The following is a 19,687-nucleotide window of genomic DNA, read 5'->3' as shown; positions in this document are numbered from 1 at the left end:
CCAGTCCAGGGGCCTTTCACATCAGTCGGGAAAGCAGCAGCGAAGTGCCGTGATGGTCTCCACACAGCAGGATTTAACGGGAAGGCAAAAAATAGGGGAGGAGGAAACATCAGTTGGAAGATGCCAAGGAGGGCAGAGCGAGTTGGAAAGCCCACGACAGCTCTTCTCTTTTCCAGGTGGGAATGTGCGAAGTGGGAAGGGTGCAGTGGTCCTCAGCCAGGGTTACTGCCACCTTTGGGGGTATTTTTTAATGTGTGTGTTAACGTGTGTATTGTTCACAACACCCATTTCCTGCTGGGCTATTTGCACCTTGAGGGCAGGGATCTGACATTGCATTTCAATGTGATATGCCCTACCCTGGCACTCAGCAGGCGCCAGATAAATGCATGATGAATGAGATGTGCTCTGTTTGAACTTCGTTTAGCTCAATTCATCTGCTAAAAAGCAAACAAACAAATCACAAAATAAGTTTATTTCTTTGTTTAAGCTTCTAGTCCTTCACATCCTTGAGGTTGGCCTTCTTTTGTCTGGGTTGAATGGCCATGTCAGGTGCCTACTAGTTTCAAAGGAATTAATGGCTTGGAAGATAAGTCTTTAAATATTTTGAAGACAGTAGATATTTGAGCACTCCCAAGTTTTATACGCCACCACTTAAGTGCTTCTGGACACTACACATCTAATGCAGACATTTCATCAACATTCTTCCTACATTCAGACAGATATTTACAATCAGATGTTTGTTTATATGATCAATACACTTTGGAAGCAACGACGCTCATTTCTATAGATCCACAGCTACCCTAGTGTCCTTGGGCGGCTACATTGGATGGAGTCCTACGTATCTATAGCCTAGATCAGTGGTCGGCAAACTGCAGCTCACGAGCCACATGCGGCTCTTTGGCCCCTTGAGTGTGGCCACGAAGTTTCAATTGCACTGTACGTGCGCGCCCGCACATGGTATTTTGTGGAAGAGCCACACTCAAGGGGCTGCAGTTTGCCAACCACTGGCCTAGATCATTTACTCTCTTTTGTGACAGACAGCCAATAGGGCAGCTCCATTCCACATACCTCAGCATGCAGGATGGCATGAAAAGGAAAGAAGGCATGCATGGCAAGTTACGGGTGTGGAGAACTCCATATGGCTGGAGTGTTAAGTATAACCTGAGCTTAGGAAGAGCTAATGCTCAAAGCTGGATAGAATGGATATTTGTTGCTTATTTTAGAATCCATCCCTTCTCCATTTCATTCCTTGTGGTCTGGATGGGACTCCTGTTCTGGGAGTGGACACTGGATTAAGGCCTAAGCCAACTGGTATACTATGTTCCATTGGAACAAGGGTAGGAATGCGATCTAGACTGCTCTAACCCGTGTCAATCTCTGGACTTTTTTTTTTTTTTTTTTGAGAATTCTGAGTTAAAGATACCCATTCTTTTCTACCAGTTTAAGCGGAGGACCTCTCTGAGACTGGAATCAACTCTGAGGAAGTTGAGTCACAGCACAGGAAAAAGGGTCCTGGAGGTATCATTTCGGCCCCTGCACCAGGATGATTCTGAAATTTCCAGTACATGAGCCAATACATTTCTGGTTTGGTTTAGGCCAGTTTGGATTGAATACTCTTGTTACCAGCAACTGAAAAAATCCCAATGTATACACTGGGTTAGCCAAATTCCGTCGTCAAGTCCAAAGGGTGAGCGCAGGGTGAAGGTGGGAGGACACTGGAAAGGTCTAGGGAGCACGAACAATACCTGCCACGAAGCGAGAGGGTCTGTGATGATGCCCCTAAATGCTGGGTTGGCAGCTGAAATCCTACTTGTCTTACCATCCTTTTTCTTTTTTAAGTTCAACTTTTGGATTAGTTTCAAATATTCTTATTTAAAACATAGCTTTAGTAATCTAAATATGGGATATAAAGCCTCCCAAGGCTAAATGACCTTCTGAGAACTATTTGAACCATAAAACCCAAAAATAAACCAAGTCCGTTTCTAAAAGTTTCAACCATCTGAAAATCAAAAAGGGGCATAGATTCCTATAGCCGCATTCACTCCAAATTTTGGCTCCAAGAGCAAGGAACAGTGATTTTATACAGAGTTCTCTGACACTGCTCTCTTTCTTCATATTCTTCTTGACAAGTGGGTAGAAAATCTGTAGTAACACCTTCCAGTGCGAGTATGAGATTATTTCAGATAGTCACAGACACAGGATAAATTAACAGCCAACCCCTAACAAGGGCTCAGCTTCGATGGCCTCAATTCCATTATTATTTTCCACCCCTCCTGGTCAGAACCCAAGCGTAGTCATACCCCATCATGGAAACAGCCCCCTTTGCCTTTTCATTGGCCTCGGTTAATGTGATGTTGACCCTTCTTCTTCTTTTTTTCTTTTTTAATATATTTTATTGATTTTTCACAGAGAGTTAGAAACATCGATGAGAGAGAAACATCGATCAGCTGCCTCCTGTACATCTCCTACTGGGGATGTGCCCGCAACCCATGTACATGCCCTTGATCGGAATCGAACCTGGGACCTTTCAGTCCGCAAGCCGACGCTCTATCCACTGAGCCAAACCAGTTTCGGCAACCCTCCTTCTTATGAAATAATAGCCCTGGTTCATTTACCTTGTTTTCATTACAGAGGCCCTCACATGAACTGCAAATGCCTCAGTGGTTCTCAACCTTCCTAATGCCGCGACCCTTTAATACGGTTCCTCATGTTGTGGTGACCCCCAACCATAAAATTATTTTCGTTGCTACTTCATAACTGTAATGTTGCTACTGTTATGAATCGTCATGTAAATATCTGATATGCAAGATGTATTTTCATTGTTCACGACCCACAGCTTGAGAATCGCTTTGGTCCCTCGGGGGGGTGAACAGCACAATGTTCTATATGGTATTTCTTGGAATCTTGCATTTCTCCCCTGAAAATTGGGTTGCAGATGGAGTGAGGTGAGGAGAAGCAGGCAGGATTCTGTATATTCTTAACAGGAAGATCCTTGAAAAGAGGAGATAGGCATGGAGGAATCAGGTTGGAATGTCCTTCCCCACTGATTTTATTTTGATTAGATCCAAGAATCCTAGCAGGATAATATGGCATAGGACAGGGGCCATAAAAAGACACAGGCATATCATTCAAACATGGACAAGTATAATGTGTAGTGTAGGTGTACACCTAGCATCACACCACTGACTAAGCAGGCCATTTTGTGGATATAATAGAAGTTTGCCTCAAAATAATTTCCCCAAAATGGGGTTCATACTTCAAAGTTATTGCTAACTGTGAGAAAATATTTTAGACCTGATATCTTCCCAAGAGGTGTTAGAATCTTACTATTTGATGTAAGCAGGGCTACACCTCCTTCCTTCCCTCTTTCCATCTTTCCTTCCTTTCTTCCCTCATTTCATTTTTTCTTCCAAGTATTTTTTGAGCATTTTCTGTGTGCCTGATACCCTATTAGAGCTGGGGATGTTTCAGTGACCAAGAAACAAAATCCCTGTCCTTAGGTGTTCACACTCTAAAAATCTTGAGACTTTTTAATAAATCTTGACTGTATGTAAAGAGTATTATGTAGCTACTGTGTAGAGTACAACTAATCAGCCACTAACTTGATAATCCATCCCCTGACTTTACCCACCACATCACAACACCCCAACCTTCTACCCCTGAATTTTGCTGCGTACTTTTCTCATTCGTCCAGAATATGCCATTTTAAACTAGAGGCAGCAGTCAGAAAAATCATAAAGCATCTTCCTACTTCCTTTTAGGTGAATAGGTTTGCTACGATTTCAGCAGCAAAGTAAACCTGACCTCCTGATTGTTTTTTGTAAGTTTCATTTCATCAGCTTTATTATTAATAAAAATATCTGAGGCTTTTTGCAACAGCATGACTGTGAGTCCTAGTCTTAAGTGGCAATGTGAGATTTACTAGGCATTTAGAGGCATTTGAGAGAGATTGTGCTGGGGCTGTGACTTAGGTGCCATTATAAATGAAATTAATATATTTTGTTTAACTTTTATTCTTAATTTATAGTATTAAAACAAGTTAAAATCAAGAACATTTTCCAATTGGCACTTTAACTGACTCTAGTTCAGTGAAAGTTTATAATAACAATTCTAAAGTACCTTTCCCATAATAAAAAGGGCCAAATTCTACTCAGTAGAATTTTTTTACACATTTTATCCTCTTCCAATTATCTAGAAACTAGAGGCCCGATGCACGAAATTCATGCACGAGTAGGCCTTCCTTCCCCCGGCTGCCGGCACCGGCTTCCCTCTGGCACCCAGGCCCCAGGCCCTGGCTTCTTCCCGAAGATTGTCCGGAAGGACATCTGGTCTAATTAGCATATTATGTTATTATAGATTAGTAATCTCAATATAAAACAAATGACATCTTTTTGTTGGCAGGTTATAGCACACTTACTGCATTTGATTTTAATAATAGTCATAGTAAGAATAAGGAATAATTGTATCTACCAAATTACTTCATAGTGAATTAATGACAAAACTGAAGTGACATACTGATCATTCATGAAGAAACTCATTTTGTTCAGTAAAGCGAGAGGGCTCGTTTCTTCGTGTTTTTAGGAATTCACTAATTTATATGTTATCATTAAGGACACTCACTGCTGCAGCTCAAGACAAAGCCCAGGCATAGATGACAGAAATCTTGCGCCAACACCCCATACCACTTAATCTAATCCGACTCATTTTCACTCTGTCTTCTCTGGCCAAAGTTTTGACCCATGATGATTTGAAAGTTAAAAAATCTTACTTTTTCCTTTTGGAGAGACTTAGGAGATCTAGATTTAGTTCATTTGATCGAGTGTGTTCAAAGACATAGAGGGGATCCCAGAAGCAATGAGTCCAATCCAGTGGATTGGGAACACATGATAAAGGCTTTGGGTCAGAAGCTCTTCTATCTTAGATCTGCCTTCTGTGTAGACTATAAAGTGGAACTGAGACACAAAACACAACATCGTAGTTGTTCTTGCAATGACAACGTCGCAAAACAGGAGCCAAAACATTCCTTCTTGAACCCTGCCACTCCTCAGACATAGCACACAACTAAGCTCTGGCCACCTGACGTTTGTGGCCGCTGTTCCACTTGTCTGGAGGTGCCTGTGGGACAGGCATCCCGTCTGGCCATCATTGAGGCCTGCGCAAAGCCAAAGAGCAGGTAACGTGTGAGGTCTGCAGGGTCAGGGGACAGAAAGAAAATGGGTGCAGCCTAAGCCTTTTGCCTTGGAGATGCTAACTTGGAGCTGGGCACCAGAACACAATCTCCACGTCAACAAGCCAGGGTTCTCTAAACGTGGGGTGAGACCCAACAGAGGGAAGAGCTGAAGTTTTGCTGTCAATACTGGCCCTTAACAAGAGACATTTTGCAATTATTTCCTATGGAAGACCAAAGGTGAGCAATAGGAAAGTGTGCCTTCCTTTCTGTAGGTAAAATGACCTTCTTAAGGATGCTGTGTGGCACCTGAGAACCTGAGATGATACCTGTTAGCAGAGCTGTCCCCCAAACATGAAGGTGTTCAGACCAGCCTTTGTCAAGAAGCAAGAGGGTCTCATGGAGAGTGAGATTCACCACGGAGGCAGCCAGGTGTGTACGTCCAGGACTCTGCTTTCCACTGGCCCTCAGCTTCCTCGTCTGCTCTGCTCAACACCCCTGTAGCCTAGACTCTCAACCATTGTCTCTCCCTTCCCTTTCCTGACTCTGACCTTGATGCCAGGAAGGGACCCTAACCACTTTTTGTGTTGCTGGCCTCACTGATCTGTATAAATATTGTTCTGTATTCCCCTGGCTCTTCCTCTACCAGGCAACCAGATCCTTTAGTATCCTTCATGGTCTAGTCTAGACGCTCCTGACCTTGAGGTTTAATGAGTCACAGCCCTCTCTCCCAGCAGGGCTTTCTCCTTTAGCAAAAAGGTTAGCTTATTGGAGGTTGAGTGAAGAGCCTCTAGACCAGTGGTTCTCATTCTGTTTTTGTTGACTCAACACAGCTGAGGGGTATGAGCAATATCATCGATAATAGCATCTCCTCAATATAGCGACTCTCAACGGGAGTGGACAGAGGAGAATGTTGACTAAGCCCCCAGGAGGGTATTCAAATCCTCCCAGCTTGGGAGGAAAGTCTTGCAGTAAAAACATCCCCCTCCTTTGCTAGATGCTTCTGATGTTCTCCAGGGCAGCCAGCCTTCTATCCAACATCTGTTCCTCTTTTAGGCATCGCTGCTATGGGCTCAAGGAAAGACACCTTTCAATGGAGCTGGCCATGGTTTCACATTCCCCCACAGTAGCCAGGAAGGAAAGAAACCAGGGCACAGGCCAACTTTCAGATTGGTCAAATTCTCTTATCTGCAACGATTCATTTTCTACAGCGAAGCTTATCTTATGTGACTCTTGGGTCAACCAGCCTGGGTGTGCACACCACAAGCTAGTCTTTTTGCAACCCTGTCTACTCCCACCCCCTCCCCCGTGCTTCTCCCAAATTGCTAGCCACAATTACAATTCAGATGCCTAAGTAGGTTTTGCTGAAGCCGCATTTCCCAAACGAGGGAAAACATTACCCCCACGAGCCGTTAGTCAATGTGTTGTGAAGACAGTATGCTGTGCTGTAAACAATATGGAAAGTGCTGGATTAAATTCAGGGCTATTGTTCACTCACTTCAGGACATCTTAGGATCTGCAATATAGTTTGTTTTTCTTTAAATGTTAGGCTTTTGCCCTAGCTGGTTTGGCTCAGTGGATAGAGCATTGGCCTGCGAAGTGAAAGATCCTGTTTTCAATTCCGGTCAAGGGCACGTGCCTGGGTTGCAGGCTTGATCCCCAGTAGGGGGTGTGCAGGAGGCAGCCAATCAATGATTCTCTCTCATCATTGATATTTCTATATCTCTCTCTCTCCCTCTCCCTTCCTCTCTGAAATCAATAACAATATATATATAAAAAAAATAAAGATAACTGTTAGGCTTTTTTTCATTGATTTTAAAAAGGGCGGAACCGAGGGAGAGAGAGAGAAACATTGATGTGAAGGAGACACATCCATTGGTTGCCTCCTGAATGCACCCTAACTGGGGATCGAATCAGCAACCCAGGTATGTGCCCGGACTGGGAATCGAACCCACAACCTTCTGGTGCACCTGATGACACTCCAACCAACCGAGCCACACGAGCTGGAGCTGTAATATGTTCCTTTACATGCAAAGAAGGACACAGTACGGCAGCCTCCCTTATCCACGGGGCATGTGTGTCAAGACACGCCCCCCCCATGGGTGCCTGAAACCCTGCTTAGTACCAGACCCTATACATCCTATGTGTTTTCCTGCACGTACATATCGACGCTAAAGTCTAACTTATAAACTAGGCACAGTAAGGGCTTAACAACAATAACTAATAATAAGGTAGAACAATCATAACACTATGCTGTAATAAAAGCTATGCGAATGTGGCCGCTCCCTCCATATCTTAGTGCCCTGGACTCACCCTTCTTGTCGCGATGACGGGAGGTGACAAAACGCCTTATTAAGTTGAGAACTTTCATTTTTTTCCGCTTAAAGGCAGCTCTTCGGGCTTCTCTTGGGCCCAGCCAAAGGGCCAGCATCTCCACGCTTGCGCTTTTGGGGCCATTAGTCGGTAAGATAGGGGCGACTTGGAACACAAGCACTGCGACCCGCAATAGCGCATTGGCAAACCGAGATGACAGCTACGTGACTTACGTAGCGCGCGTGCGTCGTGGGGCGCGTGCGTCGTGGGGCGCGTGCGTCGTGGGGCGCGTGCGTCGTGGGGCGCGTGCGTCGTGGGGCGCGTGCGTCGTGGGGCGCGTGCGTCGTGGGGCGCGTGCGTCGTGGGGCGCGTGCGTCGTGGGGCGCGTGCGTCGTGGGGCGCGTGCGTCGTGGGGCGCGTGCGTCGTGGGGCGCGTGCGTCGTGGGGCGCGTGCGTCGTGGGGCGCGTGCGTCGTGGGGCGCGTCGCAGGGTGGAGACGCTAGACAAGGGATACGCCACGTCCCCGGATGGGAGGGATGCGATGCCGCAGGACTCGCGACATTTCCTCCTTTTAACTACGGACAGGCGTGAGATTTCATCACACTACCAAGAACCCTGCGCAATTTAAAGCTTAAATTATTTCTGGAATTTTCCATTGACTGTTTTCTGCCCACGGGTGACCACAGGTGACCGGAACAGCAGAAGGCCAACCGGACTGTCCTGTCAGCGTTTCCCTGTGAGATCACCGTGGACTGTTTGGGGGTAGGTGACCCCGAGAACAGACCTGTGCCCGCCGTAGCCCTTCGTATTCCCACCCATTTTAAATCGTACCTGGGCACATTGACCCGGATGTAAAAACTCCCAGGTGCCCAGCCAGGGAAGGGCGCCCTTTGAAGGGGAAGGGAGGCCCCAGAGGCACCAGGCTTCCTGCCCTTTCCCCTTTTCCCGGTTTTGTTTGTGCTTCTGTTGAAGGTGGAGGGTGGCGCGCTCTGGGTGGGGAAGTTCTGATCCAGGGCTTTGCTGGAGTGGGATGTGGGAGAAGGGACCGCTTGGTTGGGGAACTTTGCCTCTTTCATTCCCTTACTGTCGTGAGAGAGTCTTGTAAAAGTAGAGCAGAGACAGTCAATAAATATTATTTCAGAGAGGGGGGCGCGGGAGGAGATTAACCAAAGAACTTACATGCATGTACATGCATAAGCCATGGACAGAGGATAGTGTGGTGAAGGCCTGCGGAGGGGCACGCGCTGGGGGGAGGGGGTTATTTTCAATTCCGGTCAAGGGCACGTGCCTGGGTTGCAGGCTTGATCCCCAGTAGGGGGCGGAAAGGGGGCATCTATAAAACTTTCAACAATAAAGATACATTTAAAAAAGAAGTATTCAATGTTTAAAATAGGTTTCTTAGGACATTAAAGGTATTCCCCCCACCCCCAGCTGTTTTCAAGAGTACCTATCACTTAACTCCTTTATGGCTGGAAAGCAAGGCATCGATGGACAACAGCATAGGGGAGGGACACTAATTCGTCTAAATGCATCCCGGAAGCTTCTTCCGGATCCGTTAGCTAAAAACGCACAGAGAAAACTTTTATGTGACTTCTTTTTCAAAATTTGTAGTTAAAAACCTATATTATCAAATTATATGATTAAATATTTATTCCAGATACAATCAGTCCTTGTTTCAGCTTATAAAGTGTTTAAGTTATTTTTAACTCATTAACAAAAATAAATAAATGAATGCATGAATGAATGAAACTATAGGCTAGTGGCCAAACCTCACACTCTTTTTCTTTCTCATATATATATCTTCTATAATAATAAAAGTGTAATATGCTAATTAAACCAGACATCCTTCCTTCAGGACAAATCTGCAACGGGTAGGGGTTGTGGCTGTGGTGGCAGGTGGAGCTGGGCAAATTTCGTGCATTGGGCCTCTAGTATATATATATATATATATATATATATATATATATAAAGTTTGATCTGACTGGGAGATGTAGTTTCAATATAATTTTATATTTTATTATAATCAACATTTATAAAATATTTACTTCATTTTCATCAGTTGTGTTTATAATGATAATGCAATACAAATTTTTTTTTAAACATTGAACACCTTAGGTCACAGGAAGTAAAACAAATATTGAAATCTTAATATACGTATTTTTATTACAGGCATGATGAAGTGATCAAAGAGATATAACCATAGAGACTTTTTTTTTCATAGAGCCTTTTAACCATCAAACATGTTAGGGTATATTTTGTGGGAAAGCAGAATAAATATATAGAATTCAAATAGAACAAGGAAAAATGTTAAATTCCCAAAGATTGTCCTTTCTCATATTTGTAAAGTGAATGGTGGCAGATACCAAATGGTTTTGATATTCTATTTCACTGGATAAGGTAACAGTTTAGGCAACATCGGTGGAGGTGCCGGCTGGTCTCAAGGCCACAGCTGAATGACGATTTCCCGCGGTCATCACCCATTCCTTGCTCTCAGCAGGAGCCACACCTGGGCCCGATGGAGAGGACTTGTCCTGCCCGGAGGCCTGAGATGGATGTGAAGACTGAGGGGACTCTGTCGTCCGCTTGTTGGGAGAGAGACCAGTAGAAGTGTTCTCATTAACAGCGCCTCACGTTACCACAGAAGGGCCTGCTGTGGACCCACGGAGGTTCCAGGTTCACCAGGTGAGTCCACTCCCACCTCCTCTGTCCCCCCAGGCTAGGGCCGGGAGTGGCTTCTGCTGTTGCTAATTTCCGGGTTCACTGGTCATCCTCTTCCTTCTCAGCTCTTCCTTCACCTGGGAAACCAATTCCTTGCATTATTTTTTTCTCTGAATACCCACAGTGGTTTTCGTTGTCCTGTGTCGACCCAGTTACCACGGTGTCCTGCAAGGCCATGGTGAGAGGGACCTCACTGACCTGTCCAGTGTCCTCCAGGCCACTCTTGCTAATGGCTTTGGACATGCCTTCCACACTGACTTTTCCCCTCTTCCTTGAATGTGTCAGTCTCTCTCCTGCCCGAGGACCTTTGCATATGCTGCTTCTCTTTCTAGAAATAGTGGAAGAGCTCTGCCCATCCTTGCCAGCCTTTAGCTCTTGTTACAAATGTTACTTCGCCGGGGCGGACCTCTCTGATACCTCGTGGAGGTTAGACTCTGTTATGTCAGCTCACAGACCCGTAAATCTTTCCTCCAGAATTCTTAGTAAGACTTCAATGGCATATTCATTATTAGCAAGTTGGCCTCCCCACATTAGATTGAAAATTCCATGAGATTAAAGATCATACATTTTTTTTCAGTCACCATGTTATCCCTAGCATCTAGCACAGTGCCTGGTACATATCAAATGTTCACTAAATATTTGTTGAATGAATGAATGAATAAGGAATCCTCTCTCTCTCTCTCTCTCTCTCTCTCTCTCTCTCTCTCTCTCTCTCTCTCTCGCAGCAGTTCTTCCCTTTGACTGCACTCAGAAGTCACTTGGGGGAGTTTTAAAATGTACTGGTGTGTGGGTTTCATCCCCAGAGCTGCTTAACTTAATTGGTCCAGAGTATGGACTGAGTGTCAGGATCTTTGAAAGGTCCCTGGAGAATTCTAATGAGCAGCAAGGTTGTTGCAGACAGACTTTTCGGAGTGTCAGTGTACGTATGTGTGCCTGTATGTGAAGTGTGCGAGCACATGTGTGTGTCTGCATGTAAACATGCAGACACATTCACACCTTTCAGGGGGGCTTGGAATCTGGTCGGTAGGTCTTTTTCCAAATGTTTAAACAGAGTAGCACTTTAACCTCTTTTATTCCAGTTCAATTTTTGGGGGGGGGGGCTGTAGAATTTGACCTCTTGATTGCTTAGATGACATCAGTTCTGAGGTCCCTTTCAATCAGGAGAGCTTCACTTTTATTTTTTAAACTTTATGTTGCTGCCAAGTAAAGACAGTCAAGGTATTACGCCACCTTAACTTTTTAGATAGAAGAACTCTTTTCAGCTTCAGGATAAATGCTCTGATTTGGTAAATGAGTTTTGACATTCTGCAATCCTTGTAGAAAATCTCAGTGTATTAAACTTCCCATCGCATAGATTCCAGTGCTCTTTCTCCCCATCCAGATGCTACCTTCCGTTCCCAGAGTCCAAAGACACACTCCCCAACCCCCACCCCCAAACTCCATTTCCCCAAATATTTTAGCTGGTGCCTTGCCTGATATCGATGATGACTCACTAAGCCGCCTTTGAGGCAAATCTGCCATTTGCTCCGTAATCCTTTCGGGCGGAGATCAGGCATCTGTTAGTGAAATAATTTCTGTGAGGGAGAGGCCAGCGTTTCCAGCACGAAGCTGGTTAATGTGAGCAGATTTTTCTGTGGCCTCAATTGCAGGGAGGTCATATTCCCACCCCCCAAACACGGAGGCTTTCATGCTATTTACTGTCCTCACCGATGACAGGAGCAAACTCAGGCGGGAGTTCTCGGGGATTTGTTTTCAGCTCGGTAGCTTCCTGCAAAGCGTTCCCACTCTCTCTGTTGTCGGCTAATGCGCAGCAATGCACAGCTTTCCGAGGAGCTGGTCTTCCCGTAATTCCTATCAGTAAACCCGAAGCACATTGCACATGCTTTTAAAAACCAGATACTCTCTGCCCTCTTGAGGTTTTAATACAGTCTCCTCCCTTGAAAGCATTACTGGCTTGTTGGTGTGTATGTGTGTGTGTGCGCGCGCATGCGCGCTTGGAGTGACAGGTAGCACCATCCCATTCTGAAATGGGCCCAGTGACTTGGGCCACCGCAGGGCAGATCAGAACCAAGTGGCTCTGGTGTCCCTCCAGGCCTGGCACACACGCCACAAGTCCCAAACAGGCGAGGACAGACCGCACTTGGCCTTCTCAGGTACCCAGGAAGTGCAGGTGGAAGGACAGCGGGGGAGGTCCGGCATTGCAGTTCTTTGTTCTCACCGTTTTGCATCTCTTCCAGCTCTATTTTTAAATTCACTTGGGCTTAGAAACTCCCTTCTGCTGACTTCCTTCTAAATAGGTTGGCCATTCTGTTGGCTTCATTATCCTTCCTTGAAGGTGTCTGAGATGCAGTTTTTCTCAGAGTAATCTGCCTACACAAGACCGTCTGTAATGGAGTGTGGTTTTAAATAGCGTCTTTGGAAACAAGCTCGCTGGTAGCAAACAGAAGTCTTCGCTGTTTCCCAGATCGATCGTCGGGTTGTGACTGAAAGCTTTTGGAGTTCAACTTCCTTACCTCCTCCTCGGATCCTCAAACGTTTGTTGTTGACCGGCATTTTCCCATGACCAGCCTGCTCTAAAGCATCACTTGCTTCCACAGGAGCCCTTCCTCCTTTGCCACACAGAGTGCTCATTGGGTCCCTTGGAGTTTTATTCGTCTTGTTTCCTCACGTGATGTGTACACTCTATGCAGACACATTTCCGAGTCCCGTCTCCTAGATGATGGCTTTGGTCCAGCGCTCCCAAACGTGTTTTACAGACTTCTTGCTTCAGGAGATGTTAACAGATGAGTCATGAAAACTAAATTAATCACCTAGAGTCTGATTCTGTGGTCGATTAAGTTTGGGGAATGTTCTTGGAGAAAGTGTAAGCACGCTAACCCATTAAAGGGTTTGAGGAATCCAGCCATGAAGAGATGTGTTTACTGTGTCTAATCCAGAAATTCCTAAATTTCCCCCATGGCGCATCTAGTAACATCCAATGGGAGAGTTGTCTGTGGATCAGTAATCTGGGGAAAAGCTCTTTGTTAAAAAAATGTTTTTATTGATTTTAGAGAGAGGGGAAGGGACAGGGATAGAGAGATAGAAACATCAAGGAACATCTGTCGGCTGCCTCCTGCACACCCTCTACTGGGGATTGAGCCCAAAACCCTGTGCATGTGCCCTGACTAGGAATCGAACCAGTGACCTCTTGGTTCACGGGTCAACGTTCAACCACTGAACCACACCGGCCGGGGGGAGATCTGTCTTAATGGTTAGAAATTTTTCATTTATTGATTAGAAATCAGCCTCCCTACAACTATCATCCATTGGTTATAATTGTTTCCTCTGGAGGGATTGAGAATAAGGCATGTCCTTTCTCTAGTCCTTGCCCTTTGGCTATAAAAAAGCTGCCATGTCCCTCAAAGGGCCTCTCTTGACCAAAAAAAACAAATTATTCCCAGTTTCAGTCACTTTGCTTGTGCCTTACAGAGCCCCTCACCATCCTCTGCACTTTTTCCTTGGCCTCCTGATGTGGAGTGGCCACACCTGGGCACAGTTCTCCAGATGGGGTTTGACAAACGCAAAATACAGATGATTGTTCCTTGGACAGTGGACGCCACATTTCTGAAAATGGGACCCGTTTTTGTAGAGGCCACGTTAGCTATTGCTTTATTTTCATTTCCTGCTCAACTAGAAGCTTCCAGGCATTTTCCCCCTTGGCTAGTTTCCAAACCAGTTTTCCCTCTGTGGAGTGAGACTGTCTAGGTCAGGGGTGGGCAAACTTTTTGACTCGAGGGCCACAATGGGTTCTTAAACTGGACCCGAGGGCCAGAACAAAAGCATGGATGGAGTGTTTGTGTGAACTAATATAAATTCAAAGTAAACATTACATAAAAGGGTATGGTCTTTTTTTTTTTTTTTTTTTTAGTTTTATTCATTTCAAACAGGCCGGATCCGGCCCTCGGGCCGTAGTTTGCCCATGGCTGGTCTAGGTTCAAATCAGATTTGGGAAACCTACCTGTTGTATGACCTTGACCAATTAATGTAACCATGTACATCTTGGTGTTCGAGTCTATAAAATGGGCCAAACAGCAGTACCCAACAAGTACAGTTAATTGTTTTAGGATTGAGTGAGGAAATATTTATTTGTTAAGGTTTTGCATGGGTCCTTGCATACATTAAGGATTTAATAAGTTTCAACTAAAAAACCACAAACACAAGGTCCTTGTGCCAGCCCCACTTAGATCATCATTGGGATTGTTTGGGATGACATTACTAGAATTATATTTAAAATTATTCTGGAAACTTTTCCCTTCTATTAACCATGCTCCCCTTTAGAATTTTGGGCCATGGTATTTACCTGTCTTGTCTCTGAGTGTCTGACTTCTACTTTCCATGCCAAGGATTCCCGGCATTCCCGTCCTGGGTTCACCAGCTCTAAGATGACCGGGTCACCAGGTCCTGCTTGAGTTCAAATAGCAATTTCTCTCTTGACTCCCTCTGCCTTCTCTGGGAGGCCTGCTCCGTGAGGCCACCCTAAGAGAGAGATTGTCATTCCCGCAGGCAGATCTGTGCAACACGTATAATTCAAACCAAATGTCAGGACCAGGCCCAGCAACGCTGGAGCCCGGACAGCAAATCGGAGCAAGGCTGGAGGCGCTTTCTCGAGAGCACAGGAGCCAAGGGGTCCACATGGAGTCAGTTTAGGCTGAGCTAATGGCAAGCACTGGAAAACAGCTTTCTCCGAGGCTGCCGTCGTCATCTTGCCTTCGGTTGTTTTCGGAGGTATTGGCACTTCCAATCAAGGGGTCATATCTAGTGCACTCCCTGAGTGCATAGGAAAGGGCTCACATTTCCAAGTGGAGACAGGGAGGGCATTAGTCAGCATTTGTAAAAGACTAGCAGGCACACACAGCTGGGAGCACACATTACTCGAGGATTCATAATGCCACCACCCTCTCCCCCACATCCTCACCAGGCTCCTGGCTTTTCTCCTTTCTTCCTTTCCTCCCTTCCTTATTTTCATTATCAACATCCCCCACTAGAGTGGTACATGTGTTACAATTGGTGAACCTACCGTGACACGTCATGATCACCCAGAGTGTAAACCCATAGTGTGCATTAGGGTTCACTCTTGGTGGTGTACATTCTGTGGGTTTAGACAAATGGATCCACCATTATAATATCATACAGAGTAGTTTCACTGCCCTAGAAATCCTCTGTGCTCTGCTTGGTCCTTCCTCCCTCCTTGCTAGCCCCTGGCAAGCACTCATCTTTTTGTTGTCTCCATATTTTTACCTGTTCCAGAATGTTATGTAGTTAGAATCATTCAGAATGTAGCCTTTACAGGTTGTCTTCTCTCACTTAGTAATATGCATTTAAGTCTCTTCCATATCTTCATGACTTATAGTTCCTTTTTTTTTTTTTTTTTTCCAAATTTGGGCAGTTATGAATAAAGCTTCTAAAAGGTTTTTGTATAGAAGTAAGTTTTCAACTCCTTTTGGTAAGTACCAAGAAGCATGGTTTCGCGGCTGTATGGTAAGAGAATATTTAGTTTTGTAAGAAACTGCCACACTGCCTTCCAAAGTGACCACGCCATTCTGGATTCCCCCCCAGCAGCGAATGAGAGCTGCTGTTGCTCCCCGTACTTGTCAGCATTTGGTGGTGTCGATGTTGTGGAGTTAGGCCATTCTAACAGATGGGTAGTAGTATCTCATGGCTGTTTTATTTTGTATTTCCCTGATTCCATGTTTTGTGGAGCATCTTTTCATAGGCTTATTTGCCATCTGGATGTCTTTGGTGAGGTGTCTGTTAAGGTCTGTGGCTGATTTTTTAATCAAGTTTTAAATGTTATTATTGAATGTTAAGAGTTTTTTGTATATTTTGGATAATAGTCATTTATCAGATATGTCTTTTGCAAATATTTCCTCCCAATCTGTGGTTTGTCTTTTCATTCCTTTGACTTTATCTTTCACAGAGCAGAACTTTTAAATTTTAATCAAGTGCAGCTTATCAATTCTTTCCTCAGGCTACCTCTCCTGTTTCCAATTCTTAGAAAAGGTCAGGGTTAAAAGAACACAAGCTGATTTACAAGAATCCTACTCACTCCAGGTCTTGGGCAAGAGAGTGACAGGATGTTTCCAGACTGACATAACATAGGCTGAGATACAGAGAAGATAGGATTTCTGGCATCAAAAAAAAATGGGCCAAGCTCTAGCCGGTTTGGCTTAGTGGATAGAGTCTTGGCCTGTGGACTGAAGGGTCAAGGGCACATGCCTGGATTGCAGGCTCAATCCCCAGTGGGGGTGTGTGTGTGTGCAGGAGACAGCCAATCAATGACTCTCATCACTTTCTCCCTCTCCCTTCCTCTCTGAAATCAATAAAGTATTTTTTTTAATGGGCTATGAGTCGGGGCTGGCTCTTGGAAACATGGCAGATTTTAGGATTCAGAGCTGGAGGAGTGGTGAGTATGGGTGTGATTGCTTCTGACTCTCGATTGGGCCGAGAAGATTTGAATCCCACCCACCCAAGCCAGGATAGGCCCTGGGACTTTGTTCTAAGAGGTTGGTGAAGAGGCCCTGTTTGGGGGACACAGGCTAGAGACTGTAGGAATATGGGGATTGGACAGGAGGATCACAAAGTGTGGGGAGAACTAGTGAGTATCTGTGGAGAGCTTTGAACCCTCTCCTCTGTGCTGATGTCCAGCATCACTTCCTAAGGTGCTTTGAGACCCTCAGATAAAAGTCTCTGTCAAGTTCAACATTAAGGGAACCATAAAAAACACTGTATTTTGGAAAGGCCAAATACATTGCTGACCAAGTGTTTGTCACCTTTCCACTCTCTGAGCTCTATATATTAACCAAACTATGCCAGATAGTCAGCACCAAGCCAATCTCCTTGTTAATCCCCGTCTGATTTTGATCTGTGCCCACCTCATAACTCTATTGCATTTCTAGTAAGTGGTTTCTTTTCTTCACTCAGCCCCTACGTCTGAATGCTGCTCAGATCCCTTATAACCTGCCCAGTAACCCAGCTCCTCTGGGATAGGGTTCTTCCTTGCCCTTCACTTCCGGTAGCACACTTCTTATAGAAATTGGGACCTTCCTGTTTTTCCTAGTTCCCATGACTGGGTGTGTGTTACTTGCTGCTAGACCTCTTGGTGCTGATGGCTTACCTACCTAGACATCTCTCTTTTTAGAGGGATGAAAAGGCGAGGGAGATGGAGAGGGAAAAGGAGAAGGAAAGGGAGAGGGGGAGAGAGAAACATTGATATGAAAACGAGACATCAATCAGCTGCCTCCTGCCTGCCCCCTACCAGGAATCAAGGCCACAACCCCGGGCATGTGCCCTGACTGGCAATCGAACCAGCAACCTAGAGATGATAAATATACTTTACAAACCTTTTCCTATGTGAAGAGAACAGAGACCAACCCCCTCCAGTGTAATGGCCAAGGAGTGGGGGCGCGGGGCGTCCTGACTTCTTCCCTCACCCCTTCCCCTGTGTAGCAGTGTCAGAGCAAGCCAGCTAAAGCAGGTTTAAATAAGATCCCGTGTCTTAGAACACAATAGCTCAGATGTCAAATTTCCTGTTGAAAATTACTTGTCACACCAAGAACTTGGAAGATCTGAAATGGAATTTAAAAAGACAATTGATAAATGCCAACAGCGACCTGACAGAGATGTTAGAATTTTTTTTGACAAAGATTTTAAAACAGCCATTATAAAAATGCCTCAGTGAGCAACTATGAAAATATTTGAAACAAACAACAACAAAAAAGTCAGCCAAAGCCTCTGGAGAAAAAATGCTGTCACCAAGTATTTTTGAAAAAACTGTCACTTTCTGCAGCAATGAAAATAAACCAAAAGCTTTATTTTAACTGACTTGGAAATCTCACTGTCAGGAACATAACTTGAGTTAGGATGAGTAAGGGCAGAGCATTGTCTGAGCTAAATCATACCATGTCACTCCCACGTGGTTAGGAGTAGGCGAGGTGTGTAATGTTGCAGGCACTAACCGTCTTCCATATACCATAGCTTGTCACTGCGTCACCCAGACATGGCACCGAGGAAGGTCTGTCACCCTCCCTGGTACCTCAGCTATCTAACCTCATGGCCATCTAGTCCTGGTCACTGGCCTTCCCACTGGGTTCACCTGGTTCAAGATGCCTTAATGCTGTCTCGTCTTTGTGAGTTTTACCCTCCAGGAGGTGGCAGCAGGTGGCAGTTGAGGAAAAGACTGAGGGCTAGACATGGAGAGTGAGCAGCCAGCTCACTCTTGTCATCCGTGGGTATTCTGTCATCTCCCCACCTGGTGCGGGACCTCCCTTTGACCTGCCTATTGTGTGTGACCACTCGTGCTGATCGGTTTTATTGTTATTGGTATAGTTCCTTGCTTTTGCCAGAACTATTTGGCTTCCTCCCAGTTTCCAATATTCATGGTTCCATGCTTATACAGAAAGAGACCTGGATATCTATTCTTTATAGACATGGATATACTGGGCAGAAGAAGGAGAATTTGGAAAGAATTAACATTACACCCTTACCTTCTACCAAAACTATTCCAGATGAATTAAAGATTTATTTAGGTGGTTATAGAGTAAGGAAGCTATTTATGAGAATAACAAGAAAGATAGAAACCATAAAATAAAATATTTGAATGGTTTGAATTATACTAAAAGTAAAAATTTCTGTATGTCTTGATTAATTCTGAGTAGTGATATTTAGGTGATTGTTATTTTATCTTACTGTTTCTCTATACTTTTAAAATTTTTAGTAAACATATAAACAGGAAAAAATGATTTTATGTGCCCCACACAATAAATAATATTGAAAGTCAAACATCAAACTGAGGAAAGAAAATTGCAGGGTCTAGGTGATTGCTTTCTGGAATGCAATATATAGATTTCTTATACATCGGTATAGAAAATACTCAGTTCCCAATAGAGAGCTGGGTAAAAGTCAGGAATAGAGCATTCACAACAGAGACACTACAAAGGAGCAATACATTTTAAAAAATGCTTATTATAATATCTATTTAAATAAGTGCAAACTAAAACAGTAATAGAACCGATTTTGGTGGGTGCCCATCAAAATGTCAGAGATTAAAAATAATTTCATGTGTAGCTGCTAAATTGGTATAATCTTTTTGGAAAGCCATTTGGTGATGTGTCCAAAGACTTATCATTTGTTTACCTTTGGAATTGCAATTTTTCTGCTAGTAATTGACCTTTAAGAAATTATCATAAATGTGTCCAAAGTGCAGATTTTATCCAAAAATTTTTTTCAATAGGAAAAATTTCTAATGTGTCCCAAAATAGGAGATTGCTTAAGTAAATTATGGTATACTCATAACGTAAAAAGAAAAAATACATATACAATATATATGTATACATATATATATATATATAACTCTTTATAAATGAATTTCCAGAATATCTTATATGAAAAATATACAGTAATTTTTTAAGTAAGTACTTAAAACACACACACACATATATATAGTTGATATAT

Source organism: Myotis daubentonii, chromosome 20 (assembly GCF_963259705.1).
Source record: "Myotis daubentonii chromosome 20, mMyoDau2.1, whole genome shotgun sequence".
In the NCBI taxonomy this organism is placed as follows: Eukaryota; Metazoa; Chordata; class Mammalia; order Chiroptera; family Vespertilionidae; genus Myotis; species Myotis daubentonii.
The sequence above is the reverse complement of the archived record's forward strand: the minus strand, read 5'-3'. Positions refer to the sequence as shown.